Source organism: Oryctolagus cuniculus, chromosome 2, assembly GCF_051225735.1.
Source record: "Oryctolagus cuniculus isolate XC-2025 breed Fujian yellow rabbit chromosome 2, ASM5122573v1, whole genome shotgun sequence".
Lineage (NCBI taxonomy): Eukaryota > Metazoa > Chordata > Mammalia > Lagomorpha > Leporidae > Oryctolagus > Oryctolagus cuniculus.
In genome coordinates this window covers 194978307-194988573 of record NC_142868.1, presented here as the reverse complement: position 1 = coordinate 194988573, position 10267 = coordinate 194978307, and the positions used below count along the sequence as shown (strand labels likewise).

General features: G+C 42.4%; 1 long non-coding RNA gene across 1 annotated transcript in view; it reads right to left on the bottom strand.

Moving 5' to 3' along the window:
- Nucleotides 1-1514: 1514 nt before the first annotated feature.
- Nucleotides 1515-10267, bottom strand: part of LOC149128196 (uncharacterized) — a 92988-nt gene continuing 84235 nt past the window's right edge. Inside the window, exons 2-3 of the long non-coding RNA XR_016230583.1 lie at nt 5009-5179; nt 1515-1607 (exon numbers count right to left, since the gene is read on the bottom strand). This is a non-coding gene — a long non-coding RNA (uncharacterized LOC149128196). The remainder of the gene's footprint in view (nt 1608-5008; nt 5180-10267) is intronic.

Sequence of the window (10267 nt, the reverse complement as noted above, 5' to 3'; positions counted from 1 at the left end):
CTCCGATTGAAGCAAACTTCTCAGATTACACTTGCATTTTCACTCAATGCGTGGGCACCCAGTTAGGCTTTGTTACTGGCATTTAGACAGCTGAGGCTTCGCTTTTACCACCCATTTGGTGTAACCGCAGTCTTTCAGAAGTGCTTTCTGGTAGTAGGATATACATGCATTCCAGTCCTGCCCTGCACTGTTAAACCCAGCAGATTGATCCTGACACTGTGCTAAAGAGTCAATGAAGGGTGAACTCAGAGCCTCCCTTGGATTGTGTTAATTTTTCTCCTTGCCACCGAACCAACAGGAGGTAGGTGGACATGAGTTTAAAAGATCAAAAAATGCTTTCTACACTTTGAAAGGTTTATAGTAAGGTCTGAAGAGTAGGGGCCATATAAGGGGGTAATATAGGGATATAAGACACATGCCCCACTGAGAGGACAACACACACACCAGGGAATTTGGAAATCTGCAGGTAACTCAGTGTGGACAGAGTACAGTTAATGGAATAAGTGCAGGAGCAGGAGACAGGACTGAGAAGCAGGTGGAAGACAGTGATGAACCTGAGCTTTGCTAAGAAAATGTAAAGAAACCTTTGGGATATTCTTGTTTTCAAAGTGGAACCTGGGCTGTGGGGTCCAACGACATTTGCCCTCTGGGGTTGAGGTGGCCTGGGAGCCTATAACACAGATATTGCCTGCCATTTGCTCTCCGATTGCCTCCCTGGAAGACCACAATGAGATACCAGCTGCGAACTGCTCGCCGGCCACTTACCTTATGGTTTTCATATCTTCCTTTCACAGGGGACGTAGACAGCAGAAGCAATTTTCAAACTCACATTTCTGTCTTAGGAAAATACAGTTTGGAGATTGGAAGTTTTCAGGCTTCATAGTATCTCACACTTTTTGAACTGTATCTGACATTACATACCCAGCAAATGTTGAAGATGGGTTTCTCAAATATTTGTGATCTATATATATCTATATAACATATACATCTATATTTAAATATGCACACATATCTATACATATAAGAATGAGGGGCCTCACAATACGCATAGAAAATTTGTATCACATTTTATCTCTTTTTTTCTTTTTTAAAATTTTTTATTTAGTAAATATAAATTTTCAAAGTACAGTTAATGGATTGCAATGGCTTCCCCCCCCCATAATTTCCCTCCCACTCACACCCCTCCCATCTCCCGCTCCCTCTCCCATTCCATTCACATCAAGATTATCTTTATATACAGAAGATCAATTCAGTATGTATTAGGTAAAGATTTCATCAGTTTGCACCCACACAGAAACACAAAGTGTAAAATACTGTTTCAGTACTAGTTATAGCATTACTTCACATTGGACAACACACTAAGGACAGATCCCACATGAGAAGTAAGTACACAGTGACTCCTGTTCACATTTTATCTCTTAATTCTATTTCTCCACGAATTTTTAAAATCTATAATTCATATATATGTATACATACATATTTACTTGCATCTTCCTTGTCTCATAATCCAAATATTTTTGTTTAGGGTTGTGGTTTGATTTTGTTGCTGCTTTTGCTCCCAACATCCTCTGAGCATAATTTGAGAGAGTCTCATCATGAGCAGTAACCTGAATGTAAACACAGTATGTGACATGAGTAACAAGAATCTTAACACAAGAAAATAATGGCATTGTAAATTTGTATTTATTTAACCCAAGTAAGCCAATGTCTTGCTCTTTACATTAACCGTTTAGTAACAGCTGTGGCATGTCTGTACAATCATTGCAATACATTCTGCATGTGCATTTGAAAAAATGTCATGTGTAACATCTGTTTTCAGTCATGCACACAGCGCATTATTTCATCATGATGTATTCTTTGTGGTATTATTTTAGAAATCTATTACCCACAGATCACCAGAAGACCCCTTGTCTTGTCATCTTTGGAATAATGAACGCCCTCCATATGTGTAAATCTGTCAGGCTGTGCCTCACTCGAGTGACAATTACTAATTTACAAATCAAAGAAACCATTCTTACCTTTTCCAATCAGTGACTGTTTAACTGTGGAAATACAGAGTCTTTAACCTGAACCAAAGCACCTCATCAAAAAGCCCATCAGCAGGCAGCAGTTTAATCACCTCTGCTGTTTTTAAATTGATTCTTTAAAGTCAATAAATGCCAGGCTATGTGCACTTTTTAGTAAAATAATTGATAAAAATAGTCCTGCAGCAAATTCACGAAGTCTAGAGAGGAGCCAAAATGAATCTAATACTGAATAACTTTGTGTTGTGATTCTTCAGATTGCTGTAGCTAATATCCCATTCAATGTTTAATCAGAGCTCTTAGTGGTCTATACAGGAACGTTCTTCAACAAGACACCACAGTAGAAAGAAATGATGGACGTAGGGGCAGGTGTTTGCTGCAGCAGTTAACACTCCACTTGGGACACTTTCATCCCATGTCAGAGGCCATGACCAGGGTCCTGGCTCCAAATCCAAGTTCCAGCTTCCTGCTAATGCCCAATAGAGGACAGCAGGTGATAAGTCTAGTACTCAGGTCTCTGCTCCCCAGTGGAAGGCCCGGACTGAGTTTCCTGTTCCTGGATTTGGCCTGGCCCAGGACAGTTTTTGTGAATATTTGGGAAATGAGGCAGTGGATGGAAGATCTCTGACCGTCATCTGTTTCTGTTTCTGTCTATCTCTCTCTCTCTGACTTCCAAATAAACAGAGAGAGAGAGAGAGAGAGAGAATGAAAAAAGATGATTTTCTAAAAAACAGAAATGGTGGATATAAGATATTTGCTAGAGAGAGGCAAGGCTTAGCTGATGCATGCTCCACTCTGTTGGGTAACATTACAAGCCTTTTACTCCCCATTGCATGAATCTGTTAAAGGAGCATTGATTAAATATGTGTTACATGACAGGCACCATGACGAATTGTAAAGAAAGTTGGCCTGCCTTGCTACCGCCAGGACCTCAAGGTAATGAAGAAATGCCCCGAGAGAGGCAGTCAACCATCAAGAATCACTGTGACTTCAGCATCTGTGTTGGAGACCCTACAGGCCAGAATGCTCACTCCTGAAACAGGCAGCGAAAGGAAAAGCCAGAGGGCAGCTCATCGCTCGCAGAGAACTCAGAGAGAAGCAGAAATCAAGCAAAGCTCATGGCAAAGCAAGAAAATGGAAATGTGGGGCTTGCATGAAATCTGAAAATAAAACCACCAATGTTCCTGAAAGATTGTTTCTGAATGGTTGGTTAATTTATGCACTTCTAACTAGCTCAAATTCAAATTGCATAAAAATATAAGTTGTGTTTCCCTTAATAAAATAGTAAAGTTTTCATTTTAAGTTAGCTTTACTCAACCATATCTTACTTTGTTGGAAGTTTTTGTTCCAAATTTGAATTATGTAGTCTATTAAGCACCGTTATTGGGGAAAATTAGTTTCTGCAAAATAGAAATGCAGATTTTTTAAAAATAAGTTTACTTCTTTGACTTCAGTGTTTTTTCCATATGTAAAGATGTTTTCTAAAATATATCTTGGATAGGAGAACACAGAGTCATGTGCTGTTAGGTTCAATTTTTGCTCAGGAGGAAATCTGTTTTCCTGTCTTCATTAAATTGTGTCTACACGGAAATGCCAAATCGTCTCTGAAGATCTTTACTGAAAATCTAAATGTGAGCAAGTGGTGTGGTGCTGGTTGCAAGCTGCTCTTATCAGTCTGGTAAGAGCCAGAGCACCCTTTTAGACAAGACCGGGGGAAAGGGCTGTGCAGTTGGGCTCCTGCTTGCAGCTGTTCAGGATTTAATCCTCTTTTCCTTCTTTCTCACCTGTCATTTTACAAATATCTAGGGAACTGTTCAATTCACAGTATTTTGATAAGTTCAATTGTTGATAGAATGAGATGCAATATCTGCTTGTGCTCAGAAATCAGTTCTTATTGAATGATATGGAATTTTTTTTTGGTACTTTGACAGATAGAGTTAGACAGTGAGAGAGAGAGAGAGAGAGAGAGAGAGAGAGAAAGGTCTCCCTTCTGTTGGTTCACTCCCCAGATGGCCGCTACGGCCTGCGCGCTGAGCTGATCCAAAGCCAGGAGCCAGGTGCTTCCTCCTGGTCTCCCAGGTGGGTGCAGGGCCCAAGTATCTGGGCCACAGCAGAGAGCTGGACTGGAAGAGGAGCAACTGGGACTAGAACCCAGCGCCCATATGGGATGCCAGTGCAACAGGCAGAGGGTTAACCAAGTCCCAATTTTGTGCCTGCCTTTTTCTGCTCATTTCTTTCCTAAGCGTCTGCTACACTTTCAAGAGTAGAGGAAAATCAGGCTCCAGGGTCACCCCTGATTCTTACTTGAGGGTTAATCTGAGATGCTCAGAAGGGCACCTGTTGTTCTGCAGCTTCTCTTGACTTTGGGGGTATTAAGATCCGGACCTCTCACTGATGCTAACCCCTGAGAGGTGTGGAGAGGGTGAATGTTCTCTGAAGGACATTGCCAGTGCCAAGCACCAAGAATACTGATAATCTATGGCCCCGAGGCAGACCTGAGGGAGGCAGCCCATCAAAGCCTCCCTGAGTCTCATCTGAGCTGGATCTTTGTCCTTCTTGCTCTACCAGGTTTTTCCAGGTGTGGGGCCACTCAGGCTAGGATTCCCATGCTCTCTCTCCAGGGTATGGCGATTGGACGGTGATCTCTACAGAGAAGCCTGCACACAAACTGGCTCATGCCATTCTGAGGTGCGGATTTTTATTTCTTTTTTATGGCCTATGTTCCCCTCATTCTCGTCTCATAATTCTTGTTTTCCTCAGCATCATGAGGGCTGTTTTCTGGTGTTTACAACCAGAAGAACTTTCACTTATATAATTATTTAACCTCGTTACCTAAAAGAGAGATCAGGCATGCCAAGACCCTTTTTCTTGTTCTCTCTCTCTCTCTCTCTTTTTTTTATTTCAAGAAAGTAGCAAGATAGATTTTGAATCATTACAGCACAGGTTCCTATTTTGAAGAGTTGTATACAGTTTGCTCTGTTTACCTGGGAAGATGGGTGGAGATCTTGCCAAACCAGGAGTCCAGAGTGTTGCAGCAGCACAGGCAGCCCGGGACAGGACAATCTGACTTCCAGTCCAGCTCTCATGCTGGCCAGCCTTGATGGGATCTTCATGAAACTCTCATCCTGCTGAACTTTGCTTTGCTCTCCTCTAAACTAAAAGAAATCAGATGTTGCCCCCAAATTACTAGTTACTGGAAGGTTGAATCCAGGTAGCTGACTGTTCAAAGGTTGCCACCTGGCTTGTAGCATAAGACTCGGATCCTGGGCTGTTGTTATTTAACGTGCTTTATTCTCTCCTGGAACCCTTGAAAGAGCCTGTGACAGCAAAGAGCATTTATGCCCTGGTAGCCTCTCCCATTGTGCAAGAGGTAGATGTGCCCCAAGACTATGAACGTGACAGGTCAGCAGATCCCTCTAAAGACGGAGTTTTGACTTTCTCCCTAGTCACTTATGCAGCAAATTTAACATTCAGAGCCTCCTTTTTGGTTTTTACACTGTTGCATGTGATTTTTTACTCATTCCATGCCTACTAGAGCTACAATGAATGCTAATATTTTATGAAAATACAGAGTGAGCAAAACATGTACAGTGAACAATAGTAAATCCTGACCTCAGACCTACTTACAGTTCCATTTTAGTTTATGTTTGAGTTAGGCAATGACTTTTTTAATGCTTACCACATCTACATCTATTGTGCACCTTAGATCCGGATTTCAGAGAAAAGCATAACCCTTCCAGCACTGATTCCTGGCTGATATTTCTAACGCACTAGCTCAGCTTCCACTCCACTGCAGCAACGGAAATGAAGTCAGTCTACAGAGAAGACGCTAATTGTGTTCCTGTGCTGGAACAATATCTGGATGTACTGGAAACAGTCAAGGCAAAACTCACTTCACAATCCCATGCCAGCTCCACCCCTACTTAGGGGTTCCACCTTGGGAAAACGACTTAAGCTGTCCAAGACGGCAGCGTTGGCTATAAAATGGGAGTGGGAGTATTCACTCAGGCCATTCTAAGGATTAGAAACCATGTGGAACCAGCACAGGCCTGGAATGGATCATGCTCACAGGGAATGAGAGCAGGGACCCTGGAATCTCTCATGCACAAGTCTGATGCTCACTATTGCTCTGATGAGTGTTGAAACATGACTGAGCTGGCAAGCTAAAGGAACTTCTCACCATGGTCAAGGGCAGCTTCCAGGACAGGACAACTTACAGGAAAGGACACTTTCTGGTCCTGAGTGCATGAGGTTGGGTGAATCATCACTTCTTACTGAGTTCAGTCTCCTCATATGTCTACACAATGCAAGGTGAATTCAGTGCTGTCCAGTTTGCTTTGAGCCTGTGAGAGCTAAGAGTTGTTGACAGTAAGCAATGGAATGTCACAAAAGACAAAATTATTGGCATCTTGGAAGACACTCTGGCAAAAAAAAAAAAAAATCAAAAAAAAACACACCTAAATGAAAGATCTCTGTGAGTGAGATCCCAGTGGAAAGAACAGGTCTTCAAAGAAGGAGGTACCTTTCACTGTTCACTGAAGGGAGGAGAGAACCTCCACTTTGACTATGACCTTGTCTAAATAAGATAAGAGTCGGAGAACTCAAGGGGCTTCCATAGCCTTGGAAACTCATGACTGGAGCATAGGGAGATTACTGATGCCATAAACAGGAGTGTCAATTTGTAAAGTCAACAACAGCAGTCACTGTGCACTTACTCCTCATGTAGGATCTCTGTCCTTAATGTGCTGTTCATTGAGATTTAATGCTATAACGAGTACTCAAACAGTATATTTCGCTTTGTGTTTCTATGTAGGTGCAAACTGTTGAAATCTTTACTTAATGTATACTAAACTGATCTTCTGTATATATAGAAAATTGAAAATGAATCTTGATATGAATGGAAGGGGAGAGGGAGTGGGAAGGGGGAGGGTTGCGGGTGGGAGGGAAGTCATCGGTGGTGGGGGGGAAGGGGATGCCAATGTAGTCCATAAGCTGTACTTTGGAAATCTATATTTTGAAGGTAAAAGACAAAGCTAAAGTTTATGTGTGCGTGTGTGTGTATATGTGAACCTGTTTTGCAACCATACCTGAATATATCTTGGAATAAGTGGGGACAGACAAGCAATTTTCCTGGAAGTATCAGTAAGAACATGAGGACAAGCAGGTTACACCCTAGCCAAACAAATAAGTGCAGTGAAGGTCCCTTGTCTAGGAAAAATGTCACCGAGAAAAGGAATCCATTCATATATCCTAGTGTTTACCCCATCAGGAGAAGATGCCCACTGGTGACCAAAATCACAGAGCCATGAGCTGAGGCAGAACCAGAACTACTAGCACACTAAAGACCAGCTCTTGTTATTTTCATAAGCATTTTTTTGTCTCTCAGGGCGCATGTTATCTTTCAAAATTTCCCTGGACATACAGGGGAGTAGTCACGTGTTTACACTCTATCTTTCTACTCAGAGAAAAAGAAAACCAGAAGCAGCATGAAATAAAACTGTAGCTTGTATTTTTTTTTCTTTTGACAGACAGAGTTAGACAGTGAGAGAGAGAGAGACAGAGAGAAAGGTCTTCCTTTTCCTTTGGTTCACCCTCCAATGGCAGCCGCGGCCGGTGCACTGTGCCGATCTGAAGCCAGAAGCCAGGTACTTCATCCTGGTTTCCCATGCGGGTGCAAGGCCCAAGCACTTGGGCCATCCTCCACTGCTTTCCCAGGCCACAGCAGAGAGCTGGACTGGAAGAGGAGCAACCGGGACAGAATCCGGTGCCCCAACCAGGACTAGAACCGACCCCGGGGTGCCAGCGCCACAGGTGGAGGATTAGCCAAGTGAGCCGCAGCGCCGGCCCTGTAGCTTGTATTTTAAGAAAGAATGGACTTTTAGACCTTACTAAATACCTCTTCCATTGACAACCACTGAGAAAGTGTGGCTGTACCATGTATCTGCTTGGTGACTTGGTACCTCTGATTTCCTCTGTTAAAACAGAAGATAAAAGCAGTGGTGAAATGTGGAAATTGTCTGGTTACCATTCTACTGGCTTCTCTGTGGCTCCATCAATAATCTTGCTCTGTTTTTCTCCTGCTGGGTTGAATGCGTGCCCTTGAAGATTAACAGCATTCAAATACACTTGCCTTTAAGGCGTGTTGAGGATTTAAAGGTGAATGAAACTCATCAAGTGGAAAGTATGGCCATATAGGTGACGTATTATTAAACAAAGTCATAACACAGCCTTGCCTTTATCAGCCTGAAGTGACGTTTTCTTTAATTCAGGGACACTAGGGCTTTATCCGGGGTGAAGCGAAGACAAACACAGTGTTGCGATACCCTTGGGAGAATGTCACTGAAATGGGTCAGCCTGTGTTTTTGAGATGTGCTCATCTGAGAACATTAAAGAATGCTATAAATAAGTACATGGTGTGCTCTCAGTTGCTGCAGCCAACCTAGTATGCCTTTCGGAAGGTCCTTAGATATTAGCAGTCGACTTGTAGACATAACAGTTTTCTGGGACTCTTCCAGAAACTAATGAGGGCAGTTTGGGAAACTCTTGCATCTTTCTCTACCCTACAACTTTGTCAACAAGGCAGACATTATTTGAGCAATAAGAATCTTGCGAAAGGTGAGGTGAGGATAGTAGGGGTCATGGGTGGAACTGAATGAATCCACAGTTAATTCCTAGTAGATGCAGTGCCAACCTTGCGGGGGCACATTTTCTAAGCTTGTGCTCCAGTTTTATAAACTGGATTTCTACATTTGACCTCCCGAAAACAAATTTCAACATCATTTCTGTTCCTCAGTCTTTTCCCTTTGCCCTTGTAATAGGATAGCCTACTCCAGTCCATGATCTCGCATTCCTTCAGGACAGAAGTATTCAGGGCTTCCTTGGAGAGAGCACTAGCTCTATAGCCAGAATAACTTAGAGGTGATTTCCAGTATTACCACTAGTGAGTTGTGTGAGGAATGGTGCATTTTGCTTTTCCTTTCCAAGGCTCTGTTTTTCCATAATGTAGGAATCATGAGTAGTTCATGCATTTGCTGGGAGGACTGTGGACACTAACCCTAAATCATCTAGAATAGGGCTTAGTACTGCCACAGGTACTATTTCAATGCTATCTGTGGCTATTATCACTTTAGTTCCTACCTTCAAGACAACTTTCATTTGGTTCAATACTCTTTCAGTCAGTGTGACAGGTTCTTGTACCTGATAAGATATCTGAATTTTTGAGTCGTTCTTGCCTTGAAACTCATAGACTTTGCACTTTCTCTGTTCTTTAGCCTGAAACCCAATTGGTTATCTTAGATTCCTATGTTACTACTTGCCACTGTAGTCATCGGAATGGGTCCTACTCAGGCCCCGCTGAAATGCCTTCTTTGAGGGTTTACCGCTCCCTGTCATGTATGTTAGAATTACGTTTGTGTCTGTGTATCTAAACAGTGAACTCCATGAGGACGAAGAGTAACTCTGATTCATGTCTCCTTCTTCAGGCCTACGGCAGGGTGAGGCATGTTATATGTTCTCAGTTCTGTTTGCTGAATTCTTTGCAAAACTGTGTTTACCCTGGCTGTTGCCACTTCCTCCATGGCTTTGTGGCTGGATTTGGCTTCCTGTCCTCTCTGTACCTCATCCCAGCGGAGGGTGGAGTTCCAGGAGGCAGCCCTGCCTATCTGCCCCAATGCTTCCCTGCTGGCCAGCGTCCCACGATGAGGTCGTCTTCCCAGCGGTCAGTTAACAATTCAGTCACGTACTGCTTATAGGAACACAATGAAGCTTGACCTGAAAAAGCTTGTAGGGATTACTACAATCATAATAATTTATATATTAAGGAACTTGGGAAGGAAGGAAGGAAGGAATCCAGAAAAGAAGGTGAATTTGAAGGTTGGAAGGCAAAAAGGAAAGCAAAAAGCAACACAGAAAATGCTCTGAATAGCTTTCTTTGCCGTGAGTCCTGGGCCACCTTGGCAAGACCTCTGTTGGATATCTTTGATGTTCATTGTAATAATGAGAAGAATATGACTCCAAATTAACATCTGCTCAGATTCTTATATATACATACAGTAAAAGGTAGTTAAGCCACTGGAAGATGTTACAATATATCTCTTGGTTCCAACAAGTATAATAGAAAACTAAAAATAAAAGTCATCGACCAAACCAAAAGACAGCCACATTCTGTGTTGTTGAGCCTACTCGAGTTCAGAATGTAGATTTCAACTTAGAAAAGGTCTCTTTAAATTTTGTAAAGAATGATA